This window comes from Tachyglossus aculeatus, chromosome 4 (assembly GCF_015852505.1).
Source record: "Tachyglossus aculeatus isolate mTacAcu1 chromosome 4, mTacAcu1.pri, whole genome shotgun sequence".
Taxonomy (NCBI): Eukaryota; Metazoa; Chordata; class Mammalia; order Monotremata; family Tachyglossidae; genus Tachyglossus; species Tachyglossus aculeatus.
In genome coordinates, this window is record NC_052069.1 from 96,120,846 (window position 1) to 96,138,988 (window position 18,143).

General features: G+C 45.1%; 1 protein-coding gene across 3 annotated transcripts in view; it reads right to left on the reverse strand.

The window, feature by feature from the left end:
• WWP1 (WW domain containing E3 ubiquitin protein ligase 1) overlaps positions 1 to 17,492 on the reverse strand; it is a 90,443-nt gene extending 72,951 nt beyond the window's left edge. For all 3 annotated transcript variants that reach the window (XM_038745833.1, XM_038745832.1, XM_038745834.1), the window contains exon 1: positions 17,416 to 17,492. The gene's annotated coding sequence lies outside the window, so the exon portion shown is untranslated. The remainder of the gene's footprint in view (positions 1 to 17,415) is intronic.
• Between the last annotated feature and the right edge of the window lie 651 nt (positions 17,493 to 18,143).

Sequence of the window (18,143 nt, forward strand, 5' to 3'; positions counted from 1 at the left end):
GTATTTATTGAGTACTATGTGAGAAGCACGGTACTAAGCACTTGGAGAACACAATACAGCAGAATTGGCAGACACATTCCCTGCCCACAACAAACTTACAAATCTCGAGAGGGAGACAGACATTAATATAAATGGTTTATAATATCTAATATAACAAAGATACCTATATACATTCTGTGGTGTTGAGAGTGGGGAGAGTATCATATGCCCAAAGGTTACAGATCCAAGTGTACAAACAACAGAGGAGGGAGAGGGAGCCAGGGAAAAGAGGGCTTAATCAGGGAAGGCCCCTTGGAGGAGATGTGACCTTAATAAAGCTTAGAAGAGGGGGAGAGTGGTGGTCTGGAGGATGCAGAGGGTGAGGGAGTTCCAGTCTAGGGAGAGGATATGGAAAAGGGGTTGGCTGCAAGGTAAACAAGATAAGGGCAAAATAAGGTAAGCTGGTGCTACAGAAGTGAAGTGTGCGGGTTGGGCTGTAGTAGGTAATAATAATAATGGTATTTATTAAGCACTTACTATGTGCAAAGCACTGTTCTAAGCGCTGGGTGATCAGTAAGTGGGGTGGGAGAGAGGGAACTGAGTGCTTTAAAGCCAATGGTAAGGAATTTCTGTCTGATGCGAGGGTGGATGGGCAACCACTGGAGGTTCTTGAAGTGTTGGGAGACATGGACTGACCTTTTTTTTTTTTTTTTAAGAAAAATGATCCGTGCATCTAAGTGAAGTATGGGCTGGAGTGGGGAAGAGATAGGAGGCACTGAGGTCGGCTGGGAACAACGTTGTGAAGACAGATTTGGTGACAGGTTAAAAACGTGGGTGGAATGAGAGAGATGATTTGAGTACAACATCGTTATGGGTTTGTGAGATAGGGAGGATAGTAGTACTATCTACAGGGATGGGTCAGGGTCTCGGTGGGAAGATGATGAGTTCAGTTTTGGACAAATTTAGTTTGAGGTGTTGGAGGGACATCCAGGTAGAGATGTCCTGAAGGCAGGAGGAAATGTGAGATTGCAGAGGAGAGGGGTCAGGGCTGGAGATGTAGATTTGGGAATCATCTGCATAGAGATGTCAATTGAAGTCATGGGTGTGAATGAGTTCTCCAAGGTAGTGAGTGTACATGGAGAATAGAAGGGGACCCAGTACTGAGCCTCAAAGGACCCCATGAAAGAGGGTAGGATGCAGGAGGAGAAGCCTGCAAAAGAGACTGAGAAAGAACTGTCAGAGAGGAAGAACCAAGAGAGGAAAATGTCAGTGAAGCCAAGATTGGATAAAGTTTCAAGGAGAAGGGGGTGGTCTACAATGTCGAAGGTAGCTGGTTGAGAAGGATTAGGATAGAACAGAGGCCACCTAATTTGGAGAGAAAAGGGTCACTGGTTATCTTAGAGGGGGCTGTTTCTGTGGAGTGAAGGGAGCAGATGCCAGATTAGAGGGGATCCAGGAGAGAATTGGAGGAGAGGAAGCGAAGATAGCAATGGTAAGCAATTCTCTCAAGAAGTCTGGAGAGGGATGGTAGGAGGGAGTGGGGAGATGACCAGAGGGAGCCGTGGGGTCAAGGGACGGTTGGTTTTTTTTTAGGAAAGGGGATACATAAACATGTTCGAAAGCAGTGGGGAAGAAGCCATTAGAAAGTGAATGGCTGAAACGGGCAGTCAAGGAGGGAAGGTGGGGCGAGTATTTTAAAACGATATGAAGGGATGGGGTCAGAAGCACGGGTGGATGGGGTACATTTAGAGAGGAGGCGAGAGATCTCTTCTTGACTTACTGCAGTGAATATAGGGAGTCGAAAAGGGCAGAGAAGTGGGGGGGCGATAGGAGGGGAGCAGGGGAGATTTTAGGGTGATATCACCTGATGATTTCAGTTTTGTTGATGAAGTATAAGGCCAGGTCATTAGGGGAGCGAGATGGTGGGGGTGGGGTGGGGGTGGGGGGGGACGGACAGGAGATAAGGAAGGAGTTAAATATCTGGAACATTCTGGTCTTCACAAGCCTGGGGTTTTGTGATCACAGGACTGATGGTCAATAGATAGTTACCCACAGCCGGGCAGGGACCCAAAACTGGAAATATCAAGACAGTAAACATTCCTCTACCCCAATGCAAAGTCACTGTCAAAAAGGTAAAATTTTAGAAACTATTGGTATTGGGAAAAATGTCAGTGTGAACCTATCAGAAAAGTTTTATCTAGATATCATGACCCTTCAACTTGCTCAACTCAGAGGGCTCTGGAATTCCTGGTGTAACTCATTCAATTGGCTCTCCTGACATTTCCAACCAAAGCCAATCCTTGTCTGTTTCATCTACTCTTCCCCATTCCACCCAATCCCGAACTGTGGGCTCCTTTCTGGGCCCCACTCTCCTTTCAGTTTACACACACTTCCTTGGAGAGTTCCTCCTCTCTCGTACCTTGAACCACCACCTCTATGTAGATGAACCCCCTCCCCCCCCCCACCCCGCACCCCCTGTAACCCTATTTCTCTCCTCTACAATGTTGCACTTTCTCCTGTGACCAGGGACCTGAAACCCAATATGTCCAAAACTGAACTTCTCATCTTCCCTCCTAAATTCTCCCCACCATCAAGCTTTCCTATCAGTCAATAATACCCCCAACCTTCCCATCTCTCAAGCTGTAACCTTCACATTATCCTTGATTTGTCTCTTCCAACCCTCATATTCAGGTCTTTACCAAATCTTGTCAGTCCTTCCTCCACATTTCCCAGATCCACCCCAGATCTCTCAATCCAAAAGGCCACCACACTGATCTAGGCACTTGCCATATCCTGGCCTGACTCCTGCATCAGCCTCCTCACTGATCTCCTTGCCCCCAGGCTCTCCTCACTCTAGTCCATTCTTCATACTGGATTATATCTCTCAATCAGCTTTCTTCCTCCTAATTAAACACTCTTTTCTCCCACTACATCCCAGTTGCACTCTTCATTTCTCGCAAGGTAACTTACTCAATGTGCCTCACTACAATTTCTCCAGCCACTGACCTCTTGCTCATACCCTACCTTTCCTCCTGCCTGGAACTCCCTCCCACTTTGTAACCAGCAAACCACAGCTCCTCCAATCTTCAAAGCCTTTGAAATCACATCTCTTTCAGGATGACTTTCCCCATTAATTTCCAATCTCCCAATTTTATATCCTTCACCAACTGCTACATCAGCACTTGCTCAGCACCTAAGCACTTAAGGGCTCACAATGCCCTGTAACACTTATATACATACCTCAGAAGTGCTATTATTTCTTCCTAACTGCAATTTATTTGTGTGCCTGTCCCCTCTTCGCTGCTGGATTATAAATTCCTTGAAGGCAAGGATCAAAATACTAATTCTAAATATATTCTTCCAAGAGCTTAGTTCAATGTTCTTAATTGATTGGTAGTTCCCTAGAAGCCCTATCAGCTTTTAAACTGTGTGACCTTGGGCAAGTCACTTAACTTCTTTGTGCTTTAGTTCCCCCATATGCAAAATGGGGATTCAGTATCTTTTGTCCCTCCTACTTGGACTGTGAGCCCCATGAGGGGCCTGATTATCTTGTATCTACTCCAGGGCTTAGTACAGTGTTTTGCTCATAGTAAGCACTTAAATATCACAATTATTATTCGTCTCCTGGTAGTTGGAAATAATAACAATGGCACTTTTTAAGCGCTTACTATGTGCCAAACACTAAAAGGAAGAACTACCTCTCTCTAGGCATTTCATGCAAAGATTCAAGAATCCAAAACTCTCCAGTGGTACACCCAATAACACTAGAATATTAATGTAATGCTGGCAACTGTCCAGTGTTCCAACTGATCTCTAAATGAAATGCAATAGTGGTCACTTCAGTTTACAGAACCAGTCAATTGTGGCTCTAGTTCACTGACTCCCCAAAAAGATTGTCCTCTGTACCAACCTTAAATTCCTCTCCAAAGAACCATCATTCCATATACTTCAAGTTAATCACCTTATTTATATTCCTCCTCAACCCCTGTGGAAAAGATGAGATGGCACACCATTTCCTACAACCTCTGACAAGCTAACCAACTGTTCACACCCTTCAACTCCAGCTCAAAAGGAGGCATCATGGTTCTCAAAGAGGACAACTTCATACTGGATCTCAGAGTGTCCCCTCTTCTCAGTGCCAAGACTGCATCAGAATAACCTTCCAGGCAAAGACTGCAATTTACTACCCAGACTGTGAGGCCTTGTCATTCGCCTAGAGGCTTCCTTTGGGCACCCACGGACATCTCCAAGGAAACCCTGTGGAAATCTCTTTGCACGGGGAAAAAAGTGTTTCAGAGTAATTGAATTCCACTCATTGTTTTTCAAGTGATCTTGCCCTCTCCACGTCTGTTACCAATCAGTTGTGGAATTTCTCCTGTTTGATCTGGCGACTACTCACTTTCAGAGGAAACACAGGTTATTAACTTGTAATAACGTCTTCAAAAGTGTGCAGGACACTAGATCAAGACATCCTCCCACCGTTCCTTCTGTTCAGGAAGGAAAAGAACGGCATTACTGTAGTACTATTAACCTCTGCTTTCTCTGTTTTCTCAGAACATCCTCACATGGTGAAAGGGGGGCTTTTAACTAGGATCCCAGATATGACCCCCACTATGGGTTGGGAGGGTGGGAAGGGTCACCTACCTGGGCTGTCTTAATGCCTCCAGCCAGCAGAGAATCTGGACGTGATCCAGAAACCAGGTCTGAGATGGAGCGCATCCCATAATCTGATCTGGTATGCTACACCATTTCAAAGGATGATTATTACAGTGGAGTAGCCTGTGTTTTGCAAGACATTATCTAATAAGCACTGTAATTAAAATGTTCTCACCATAACACACTGTGGCAGGGGTGACACTGGAAACCAAGAATACAGATGCAGTACATTATGCTCTAACTGAGCAATACACTGTTCCCTGGTTCCTCCAATTCAGGAACTGAAAACCTGAGACCTGAAGGATGATCCTACAAAATGAAAAATGGCAAATGTCCATGGGCTATGGCAGTGGCAAGCATATCCCTTTTCCAACTCCTCTAGGGCTAAGTCATATGTTTACCTTGGGTTTACTGCTGGTCAGGCAGAAAATAAGAGCTGAGGGTTCAAGCATGGTAGCCCTTCAACACCCCAAGGATGGACTTCCTTGGGAATAATTACAGGACTTTCATAGTTCGTTATCCAGTTGAGTCTGGGGTCAAAAAGAATACTGAGCATGCACTGTCCCAGCTGACAGTTTCCATTAAACACAGGTTCTAGGTCAGGCTTTTCACAGAGAACTGGTCATTCATTAACCATCAACAATGGCATTTAGTGAGCATCTGCTGAGTGTACTACACTCTAGTGTTTCCTAAGCTACAACAGAAGAGATACAATTGCTGCCCTCAAGGAGCTGGACTACAAAAGCTACAGTGTAGCTGGAATCCCAGCTACTAACTCAGGACTTTCCCAAGCACTTAGTACAGTGCTCTAAATGAGTACGCGCTCAATTAGTCGATCAATGGTATTTATTGAACACTTACTGTGGGCACAGCCCTGTACTAAATGTTTGGGAGAATAAAACAGAGTTGGAAGACATGTTAATAATAATAATTATGGTATTCGTTAAACGCTTACTATGTGCCAGGCACTGTACTAAGCACTGGGGTGGATACAGGCAAATCGTGTTGGCAAAGTCCCTGTCCCATGTGGGGCTCACAGTCTCAATCCCCATTTTACAGATGAGGGAACTGAGACACAGAGAAGTAAAGTGACTTGCCCAAGGTCACACAGCACACAAGCGGAGGAGCCAGGATTAGATCCCATGACCTTCTGACTCCCAGGACCATGCTCTATCCACTACACCATGCTGCTTCTCTACCCCATATCCCCTGTTCCTTGACTACGAGAAGCCCATAGGCTACGTGAGGGGCCAGTGGGCTAACAGGGAGCCCACAGGCTGGCTGACTGATCCAAGGAACTTCCATTCTAATGGGGAGACAAATGAACACAAATTATCACATATACAACTAAGAATAAAACTATGGAAACAAATACTAAAGACAAAAACTAACAAATAGACAATAAATAGATGCGCACAAGGAGGCTAGAGTAGTTGAAAGGGTGGGCTGATTACCTTATTCAGGGTTTCCAACACCTTTGGTTAATTCGAAAATCTTTTGATTTTTGATAGGGTAAACGTAGTAGAGTATGTGCACTCTGAGTCTGCGTTTCAGAGTTTCTTTGATCCCTGTCTACTCCTATTTCTGTCAATCATGTTATACAGTCGTGTTCAACCACTCCACCCATCAACAGCTGATGTTCTATTTTCAGAAGTTTAGCACAGAGATTTGCTCTCGGTAATTAAGATGATAGAAATTGCTTTTGTAAACTCCTGAAAAATTATCCTCTACACGAGCCACTCTATTAATTTACTATATTCACAGAAGGGCTATTATTTAGTCATCAGAAAGTTCTATGCATGTTAGGGGTTTTTGAAGGAGCATATGTATCCTGCCATACCTGCAAAGGAACAGCAAAAATGCCACGGAAAAAGGGGGATCCCCCAGGAAATGTGGTGGAAGAGCAGTAAAGGGGGGTTGAAAGAACTGTAGAGAAGCTAGCACAGGCAGGCTTTCCCTGGGCAGTACTCTCCCTGACTACCCAGCTTCTCTTTTCCCAGTTCCTCTAGATCTATTCTCTCCAACCTCTCTCCTGCAGCCTCCTCTAAGGCTGCTGCTATCTCTTCTGCCACTCCTACAGACCCGTCCCCTCATTTGGGATGCTTAGAGAGTAACATTAATACCAAAAAACTTCTTCAAAATGAACGTGAGCAAAACTGATCATCCTTCTCAGAATCCAGAGTCTAACGAAGTCCTAAATGTTAGTTTCTCTCCCTCAACTGAAGTTAGATATTGCACTGTTGTAGAGAAACTGTTTCTCAGACATAATAAAAGTCTAACTCTTGAAATTACGATAAAAATGAAAAATAGTTGGAGGAGTTAGAAAATAAAGGCCAATAACAATTCTTTAATTTCACTACCCTAGTATTACCAATTCTCCCATGAAAGGATGAATATTATACCAGCTATTAGAGTAAAAGCACCTGCAAACACAAAGAAACATATCACCAGTTTCTCTGGTCCTCATATTTTTAAAATAAAATTCAACTGAGGGGATAGCTTTTCTAGGGATCTCAAAGCACTGCAAAAGAAAAAAAAATACATTGAGATAAACCTTACTAAACCAGTCTGAGTTCATAAGCAAAAGGACATCTTACACAAGATTAACAGAATGTTAGTTAACTGTTCCCAGGCTACAAAGCATCCTTTGGAAGTATTAGCATATTTATGACAGTTCATCACAGTACAGATCTTTGTATATAAAAATTCTCTTCCAAGACACGAATCTGAAAGAACACAGTATTTCAAAAGAAGGCCAAGAATTTCTATATTGACACAGAGAAAACTGAACTCTGTTATTAAGAACATTTTATTGCAGGCAGTGCTCAACTTGAGACGCTGTGAGTTTCGAGTTAACATCTCTCTAAATTTACACCGTTTCAGCATCAAGCCTGCTTTGTGACACTTAGCTTTCGGGTGCGAGCCTGCAATGGCACCCTGGAGAAATGGGGAAGCAATTTTAAAGGGAGGCACTGTGAGGGAGGGGGAGAGGAGATTTAAAAGGGGCAGGGAGTCCTTCTGATCACAAAGTAGATTCACCAATGAAGACTGAAATTCCCAATTTATTTTCCATGAAGTAAAAGCTAGCTACCCTTTCAAGGAATCTCCCTGACTCAATATAAATACATCAAAGAAGCCGTTGCTTCCATAATTGAGTGAGAATATAAGTCTGGATAATTTTGGTTAAAAAAAACCAGAGTATCCAGCCTTGATTCAGTAGCCAATCACTCATTTATAGCATTGTTCCTACAAGAAAATTGGTTCCCACTGCCTCCATTTCCTCTCCTTGACCCCCTCCATTCTAGCTTTTGTCCCCTTCACTACAGAGAAGCTGCCTTCTCTAAGGTCACAAATGACCACCTTCTTGCAAAATCCAAAAGTCTGTGCTCCATCCTAATCCTTCTCAACCTCTCAGCAGCCTTTGACACTGTGGACAAGCCCTTTCTCCTTGGAAACATGATCGAACCTACGCTTCACGGACAATGTCCTCTCCTGGTTCACCGCCTATCTCTCTAATCACTTCTCAGGCTCTTTTGCAGGCTCAACCTCTGCCTTTCACCCTCTAATTTGGGAGTTCCTCAAGATTCAGTTCTGTGCCCCCTTCTATTCTCCATCGGCACACGATCCCTTGGAGAACTTACTCACTAGCATGGCTTCAACTACCATCCCTTTGCAGATGACTCCCAATTTTACCTCTCCAGTTCAGAGCTCTCTCCTTCTGTGAAGTCTCGCATATCCTCCTGCCTTCAGGATATCTCTCCCTGGAAGTCCCACCAACACCTCAAACTTTAGTGCCCGTGTCATGGTGGTTAGAGCACGTGTCTGGGAGTCAGAAAGTCATGGGTTCTAATCCTACTCCTACAGTTGCCTGCTGTGAGGCCTTGGACAAGTCATTTTACTTCTCTGCACCTGTTACCTCATCCGTAAAATGGGGATGAAGACTGTGAGCCCTATGTGAGACAGGGACTGTGTCCAACCCGATTTCCTTGTAACCACCCCAGCTCTTCATACAGTGCCTGGCACACAGTAAGTGCTTAACAAACACCACACGTATTATTACTATCCACATATTCAAAACAGAACTCCTAATCTTCCCATCCTTACCCTGTACTCCCCATGGCTTTCCCACAATTGGAGATAATAGGCACTATCCTCCCTGTCTCACAAGCCCTTACCCTCAACATTATCCTTGACTCATCTCTCTCATTTAATCCGCATGTTCAATCTGTTGGTTCTATTTTCACAACATCACTAAAATCCACACTTTCCTCTTCATCCAAACTAATATGCTGATCGAAGTACTAATCATATCCTGCTTTGATCATTTCAACAGCCTCCTTGCTGAACTCCTTGGCTCCTGCACCTCCCCACTCCAATCCATACCTCACTCTGCTGCCTGGATCATTTCTCTTAAAAAACAATGTTCAGTCCATGTCTCCCCACTCAAGAATCTCCAGTGGTTGCCCATCTACCTATGCATCAAATGGAAATGCTTCATAAATGGCTTTAAAACACTCAATCGGCTTATCCCCTCCTACCTTACCTCACTGATTTCCTACTACAATCTACTCTGAACACTTCACTCCTCTAATACCAATTTACTCACTGTACCTCAACCTATCTGGCTACTGACCCCTTGCCCAAGTCCTCCCTCTGGCATGGAACTCCCTCCCTCTCTGCATACAACAGACTATCATCCTCCCCACCTTTCAGCCTTACTGGAATCACATCTCCAAGAAGACTTATGCAGTTTAAGCTCCTTTTCCCCTAGTCCTTCTATTTTTAAAATGTTATTTGTTAAGCACTTACTATGTGCCAGGCACTGTACTAAGCACTGGGGTAGATGAAAGATAGCCAGGTTGGACACTGTCTACATCCCACATGGGGCTCACGGTTTTAATCCCTATTTTACAGATGAGGTACCTGAGGCACAAAGAAGTTAGGTGACTTGCTCAATATCACACAGCAGACAAGTAGCAGAGCTGGGATTAGAACCCAGGTCCTCTGACTTCCAGTCCCCTGTTCATTCCACTGGGCCATGCTGCTTCTCCCTCTTCCTTCTATGTTACTTCTATACTCTTGAAGCACTTGATATTCATCCCACCCTAAACTCCAAAGCTCTTACGTATGTATCTGTAATTTAGTCATTTTAGTATCTGTCTCCCCCTCTAGACTGCAAGCTCCTAGTGAGCATGGAATATGGCTTCCAACTCTGTTGCATTATATCCTCCCAAGTGCTTAGTACACTGCTCTGTACACATCAAGTGTTGAATAAACAGAAAAGAAACCTTTCCTGACTAAGCATTCTTTTCCTTTTCAACTCCCTTCTGTGTCGCCCTGACTTGCTCCTTTTATTCATCCCCGCTCCCAGCACTTATATACATATCAGTAATTTATATTAATGTCTGTCTCCCCCTCTAGACTGGAAACTCATTGTGGGCAGGGAATGTGCCTGTTATACTGCTAGACTGTACTCTCCCAAGGGCTTAGTACAATGCTCTGTACACAGTAAGCACTCAATATGATTGACTGGCTCCTCTCTCTCATTCAACCCAGATATTCAATCTGTTACTACATTCATTCATTCATTCAATCGTATTTATTGAGCACTTACTGTGTGCAGAGCACTAAGCCCTTGGGAAGTACAAGTCGGCAACACATACAGAAAGTCCCTACCCAACAGCGGGCTCACAGTCTAGAATGGGGAGACAGACAACAAAACAAAACATATTAACAAACTAAATAGAATATGTACAAATAAAATAAATAGAGTAATAAATACATACATATATACAGGTGCTGTGGGGAGGGGAAGGAGGTAGGGCAGGGGGGTTGGGGAGGGGGAGAGGAAGGAGGGGGCTCAGTCTGGGAAGGCCTCCTGGAGGAGGTGAGCTCTCAGTAGGGCTATGAAGGGACTACATCTTGTCTCAGTTCATCCATTGTTAAGTCCGTCCTTTCCTCTCCACCCAAACTATCACGTTAATCCGAGCACTTATCCTATTCCCCCATGATTATGGTATCAGCCGCCTTGCTGACTTCCTTACCTCCTGTCTTGCCCCATTCCAGTCTATACTAAACCCTGCTGCCTGGATCATTTTTCAACAAATATTTTCATTCCTTCTCAATAACTTCCAGTGGTTGTCCAGCCACTTCTGCAAATACCAACTCCTTATAATTGGCTTTAAAACAACCAGCTCGCCCCCTCCTACCTTACCTTGCTGCTCTTCTTCAACCCAGCCTGCACACTTTGCTCCTCTAATGCCAACTTACTCACTGTACCTCGATCTCATCTATCTCACCACCGACCTCTCACCCACATCCTGCCTCTGGCCTGAAACACCCTCCCTCTTTACCCGTGAGACAAGGACAAAAGGAAAGACTATCATTCTCCCCATCTTCAAAGCCTTATTGAAGGCACATCGCCTCTGAGTGGCCTTCCCTAACTAAGCCCTCATTTCCTCTTCTCCCACTTTCTGCACCACCCTTGCATTTGGATTTGCATCCTTAATTTATCCCTCCCTGAGTACTTATGTACATATCCATTATTTATTTATATTCCTGTCTGTCATCCCCTCTTGACTGTAAGCTTGTTGTGGGCAGGGAAGTCTACCAACTCTGTTAAATTGTACTCTCCCAAGCACTTAGTACAGTGTTCTCTGCACACAGATAGTGCTAAATAAATGCCACTGATTGATTGATTACTGAGGATGACACGGTTTTCTAGAACCAATTGTGTTGTAAATCAGAATGACCTGAAGGGTACAGCAATATTGTTTAAAACAGCCTCTTTCATAAAGGACTTAGATTTCTTCAAAAACCACACTATTAAGTTTCCTTTTCAACAGCATTCATATGAACTCATTACTGCTATCTAAAAACCAACAAAGGCAGGTATGAAAACTGATCATCTGAGTTTTAGCTATTATTGTATAATATTAAGGATTTCTTCTTCAAGTTTTTCTATTAACATGTTTAACATTTAATCCCCACTTATGTGTGGACAGGGATCACCTGTACCAGGTCCACTCTATTGGACTCTCCCAAGCACTTAATATAGCACTCAATACCACTGATTGACTGACTTTCATTTCTCTCAATTTTTCCCTATTAATTTTTAGCAGTTACAGTAGCTGACTAGTGTTTCTGCTTTCCTTGGGCCCATAAGAGACAGACTCTCTCTCTCCCAATGTTCTTATTGAGTGGCCAAGACATGCGAGCAGTCCAGGAGAGAGGCTACAAAATTCCCAATGTAGACCCCCGCCTTGTTAGGCTAATGAGGTAAATCTACTACTAAGTGATTCCTTGAAAATACCCTAAGAGAGTTTTCAGGTGTCCTTGACATTTTGCTGTACTTGTTGAATGCATAATAGAACACATTTCCACCATTTCCTAAAACTCAACTTGATTCACTCACTGAAAAAGGTGCAAGTTGCCAATTTAGAGGTTCAACTTGACTGTTTATTTGGTCTTGCTATATGATAACAGTTTCTGAGGTTTTTACATACATTATTCCCCTTGCAAGTTTCAGTGTGTACACAGAATTCCTTAGAATAGATCATCTTGATGTAGCCACCTCCTAAATCCAAACAACAAATGTTCTCATTGAAAATTTCATTTTTCATGTCATTTATTCTGTACTTGTCTAGATACCTGGAACTCAAAACTGTATCAGGAAAGTTGCCACCACAAATATGTTGGCCAACTGTAATCGTGGCTTTAGCAAAATATTATTTGAGAATCTTTGTTCTAAAGGGCCATTATGAGCTTCCTGACAAAATACTGGCAAACCTTCCCCCCAGACACCAAGCCAGTGGCATATTCTGACTCTTAGGACAAGGCTTTTTCTTTACCCTTTATCTCTGAGGCTAAGATTCCGAGAGAGACTGGGATAGCCTACTGCAATCACCCCATCACAAAAGGCCTGCCCCAATGCTCAGGGGCTTAATCTAAGCTAGGTGCTATAGAACAACATAACCCTAACCCTACCTCACCTCCCTTCTTTCCTTCTACAGCCCAGCCCGCACCCTCCGCTCCTCTGCCGCTCACCTCCTCACTGTGCCTCCTTCTCACCTGTCCTGCCGTCGACCCCCAGCCCACATCATCCCCCTGTCCTTGAATGCCCTCCCTCCGCACATCCGCCAAGCTAGCTCTCTTCCTCCCTTCAAAACCCTACTGAGAGCTCACCTCCTCCAGAAGGCCTTCCCAGACTGAGCCCTCTCCTTCCTCTCCCCCTCCCCCCACCCTACTTCCTTCCCCTCCCCACAGCACCCGTATATATGTTTGTTCAGATTTATTACTCTATTTTACTTGTACATATTTACTATTCTATTTATTTTATTTTGTTAATATGTTTTTTTTTTGTTGTCTGTGTCCCCCTTCTAGACTGTGAGCCCACTGTTGGGTAGGGACCGTCTCTATATGTTGCCAACTTGTACTTCCCAAGGGCTTAGTACAGTGCTCTGCACACAGTAAGTGCTCAATAAATACGATTCAATGAATTGAATGAATGAATGAATGAATTTGGATATCAGCAATTAAAAATGCTTGCCGTCATTGAGGTAATAGTCGCAGGAGATATAAGCATAGCTGCACAGCTCAACTAGGGCAAGCATGGTTACCTCCAAATCACCCCAATAGGCCGCTGGGCTCTGGCAGAGTACAATTACCTCCGACCCAGTTTTGCACTAAGTCATGCAAGTTTAAAACTTGTGTTTGCTCAAATTCAAACAACATGGTGCTGACCAAAAAGGGTCACGGACCTACCTCTCGGAAATCCTGTCACCTGTCTGGAATTCAATAATAATAATATTTGCTGAGCGCTTATGTGACAAGCACTGTTCTAAGTGCTGGGATAGATACAAGGTTATCAGGTTGTCCCATGTGGGGCTCACAGTCTTAATCCCCATTTTACAGATGAGGTAAAAGGCACAGAGAAGTCAAGTGACTTGCCTGAAGTCACACAGCTGACACATGGCAGATCCAGCATTAGAACCCATGACCTCTGAATCCCAAGCCACGCTGCTTCTCTAAGGGGGAGAATGAACAATCTCAGGAAGCTGATTAGCACAACCTTACAGGGGGGCAGGGGGTGGGGAGAAGGAGAAGGAAGGGAAGGGACAGATGGGGGTTCATTCAGTTGTGAGAAACATAACTACTTATGTATAAAGGTTTTTGACGCCTTGTCTCCTTCCTCTCCTGTTCCTAGGAGTCATCCTGTGGGGAAGCCTGGGCACATGCCGACGGAGGCTGCAGTTTGGACAGCCGTGCCACAGTTACCCCAAATCTGAAGTGCCGCCACCACCACAGTCGGAGGTCACTTGCCAGCTCGATGCCCAAGATGAAAATACTGAACTGGTAAAGCATAGATGCAAAAACTCCTTTGGAGTTAATAATAACCTGGCTCATAATCACTACTACAAAAAAATGTACACTATTTGGAGCAAAAAAACTCCTAGGTAAAACTTTAAAGTCTTGTTTTACTGGTCAAATTTTAACTCAACGTATTCTTCTCCTAATTCTGCAAACACGGTCACCATAAATTTGAAAACTCTTTTAATTTCAAATATTATAAAGTGGGCCTTCCCTCCCCTAACTTCTAAGAGTATATCAATCACCTTAATTAACATCTTGATGGAAAAACTGCAGGTAAAAATAAACTGAAATTTAAAGCAACAGATAACTGAGGTAGTTGTTTGGCACTCACTCTGTGCCAGGCACTGTATTAAGCGCTGGGGCAGATACAAAATAATAGAGTTGGGTACAGTCCCTGTCCCACATAGGATTCTCAGTCTTACTCTCCATTTTGCAGATAAGATAACTGAGGCACAGAGAAGTTAAGTGACTAGGCTGAGGTCACAGCTGACAAGTGGCAGAGCCGGTATTAGAACCCAGGTTCTCTGACACCCAGGCCCGTTCTCTTTCCACTAGGCCACTCTGCTTATTTAAAGCAATAGATTCTACTCTTCAAAAGCAGGGGCCATGTTCAATACATCCTAAATCCCTTGTATCCCATAAGGGCTACAACTCAGACAACAAATGATCATTTAAGGGAAGTCGGGGATTTAGCTGGAGATCCCTGGTAAGTGTTCATTGTTCAATCAATTAATCTAATCAGTGGTATTTACTGAGCACTTACTGTGGGCAGAAAACTGCACAAAGCGTTTGGGAGAGTACAATGAAGCTGAGTTGGTAAACACATGCCCTTGCCCACAATGAGTTTACAGTCTAGAGGGGGGTCAGACATTACAATAAATAATTTACAGATAGGAACATAAGTTCCGTGAGGGTGAACACCAAATGACACTGAAAACAACCGGGGACTACTGACCAAATCATTCTTTTCAAAAACGGGGCTTTGTAAAGGGTTAAACTTCCAATCGATTTTCCCAACGAGCAACTCATCTGAATTTTCACATACAATGCATGGCTTTAAACCAACCTGAGCAGTTCGTTTTTTGTTTTTTTTTTTCGAAAAGTCACAAGATTTTACTGTTGGTAACCAACTGATAGAGGTCATTTCCAACATAGCTTGTTATTTAATGCCAGATGTCCAGCGCTTAGAACAGTGCTCTGCACATAGTAAGCGCTTAACAAATGTTGTTATTATTATTATTATTATTATTATAGCAAGGAACTATTTTTGAAACACACACACATACTTTTGACTGGCATTTCATGTTATTTGCCTGCTCATTTAACAAGCCCCAGGATTTAATGAGGCTGGGATAAATGTGAACCCTGATTTGTTCACAAGCACTACCGTCCCGCTAGTAGTCTAAAATAAAATGCACGCCTAAAACCTAAGCATGCAGCTCTACGGCTCAGTGGAAAGAGCCCGGGTTTAGGAGTCAGAGGTCGTGGGTTCTAATCCCAGCTCCGCCACTTGTCTGCTGTCTGACTGTGGGCAAGTCACTTCACTTCTCTGGGCCTCAATTCCCTCATTTGTAAAATGGGATTAAGATCGTGAGCCCCATGTGGGACAACCTGATGACCTTGTATCCCCCTCCCCCAGCGCTTAGAACAGTGCCTGGCACATAGTAAGGACTTAATATATGTCATCATTATTATTATTACCCCGGATTTTCCAGCTTGCCTTCTCACGAACAATAACAGTCCGGACCATCACTTTTCCATACCTAGAGGTTCTGAAGGTATTTTTAAATGGGGCAGAATAATGAATTTACAGGAGCTACTTGATCACCACCACTAAATATCCTGAAGAAAGAGACAAATCTAAACTGGGTAACCTTGACTTTCCCTATTATAGAGGAGAAAGGTCCTAATAATCATAATGGCATTTATTAAGCGCTTACTATGTGCAAAGCACTGTTCTAAGCGCTGGGGAGGTTACAATGTGATCAGGTTGTCCCACAGGGGGCTCACAGTCAAACCCCATTGTACAGATGAGGGAACTGAAGCCCAGAGAATAATAATAATAATGCTGGTATTTGTTAAGCGCTTACTATGTGCCAAGCACTGTTCTAAGCGCTGGGGGAGATACAAGGTCATCAGGTTGTCCCACGGGGGGCTCCCAGTCTTCATCCCCATTTTACAGATGAGGTCACTGAGGCCCAGAGAAGTTAAATGACTGGCCCAAGGTCACACAGCTGACAAGCGGCAGAGTCGACATTAGAACCCACGACCTCTGACTCCCAAGCCCGGGATCTTTCCAGGAAGCCATGCTGCTTCTCAGAGAAGTGAATCGACTTGCCCAAAGCCACACAGCTGACAATCGGCAGAGTGGGGATTCGAACCCATGACCTCTGACTCCAAAACCCGTGCTCTTTCCACCGAGCCGCGCTGCTTCTCAAATGAAACGTCCTCGGGCCCCCCCTCTCCCCCGGTCCCCATTTCTCCGGCTCTTCCTGGTGTCTTTTCCAGAGCCGGCGGGGTCCCTGTGGGTTTTCCAGTTTAGGATTAAGGACCGGACCCGGGGGGAGGACGGAAGAATGCCCGGGATCCGATTCAATCGTCTTTATTGGGTGCTGTGTGCGGAGCACTGGACTGAGCGCTTGTCTCGCCGTGCGGGAAAAACTGCAAGGTCACGGGGTGGGGGGGGATGGCGGTGGCCGGAGTCGGGGAGGAGGGGGGAGGTCGGGTCACTCATTCATTCATTCTTTCTTTAATGGTATTTGTTAATCAATCAATCGTATTGATTGAGCGCTTACTGTGTGCAGAGCACTGTACTAAGCGCTTGGGAAGTACAAGTTGGCAACATATAATCAATCAATCGTGTGTATTGAGCGCTTACTGTGTGCAGACCACTGTACTAAGCGCTTGGGAAGTACAAGTTGGCAACATATAATCAATCAATCGTATGTATTGAGCGCTTTCTGTGTGCAGAGCACTGTACTAAGCGCTTGGGAAGTACAAATTGGCAACATATAGAGACAGTCCCTACCCAACAATGGGCTCACGGGCGCTTACTATGTGCAAAGCACCGTTCTAAGCGCTGGGCACTGTTCTAAGCGTATTGGTTGTGAGCCCGCTGTTGGGTCGGGACCGTCTCTATATGTTACCAACCTGTACTTCCCAAGCGCTTAGTATAGTGTTCTGCACACAGTAATTGCTCAATAAATACGACTGAATGAATGAATGGTTGAGCGCTTACTGTGTGCAGAGCGCTGGACTAAGCGCTTGGGAAGTAGAAAGGGGAAGTGGAAGCGGGGGCGCGCTGGGCCGGGGGGGACCCCTGGGTGGCGGGGGGCAGAGGCCGGGCGCGATCCCGGGGAGGAGGGGGAGGCGCGGGCCCGAGCCCGAGCCTGCCCGCGCGGCGCTTACCCGAGGCTGGCGGCGGGCTCCGGTGGCGGCGGGTCCTGCGGCGGCCGCGCTCAGCCCTCGGCGCCCAGCACGGCCATGGTCCCGCGGCGGACGCCCAGGCCGCGTCCCGCCGCGCCGCGCCGGGCCCGGGCACCCGCACCGCCCTGCCTCGGGAGCGCGCCCCGGACCTGCCCTCCCCCCCCGCGCCCGGCCCCGCTCCCGCGCATGCGCGGCGCCCGCCCTCAGGGCCGCCCCCCGGGGCGGAGGCCCGAAGCCTGACCGCGGGCAGCCGTTCTTTCATTTGCTCAGTTGTATTGATAATGATCAATAAATCAATCAATCGTATTTATTGAGCGCTTACTGTGTGCAGAGCACCGTACTAAGCGCTTGGGAAGTAGAAGTTGGCGACATATAGAGACAGTCCCTACCCAACAGTGGGCTCACAGTCTAAAAGGGGGAGACAGAACAAAACAGAACATATTAACAAAATAAAATAAATAGAATAGATAGGTACAAGTAAAATAAATAAATAGAGTAATAAATATGTACAAACATATATACATATATACAGGTGCTGTGGGGAAGGGAAGGAGGTAAGATGAGGGGGAGGGAGAGGGGGACGAGGGGGAGATTCATTCAATCATTCATTCAATCGTGGGCAATTCATTTGCTCATTTGTATTGATAATCAATCGTATTTATTGAGCGCTTACTGTGTGCAGAGCACTGTACTAAGCGCTTGGGAAGTAC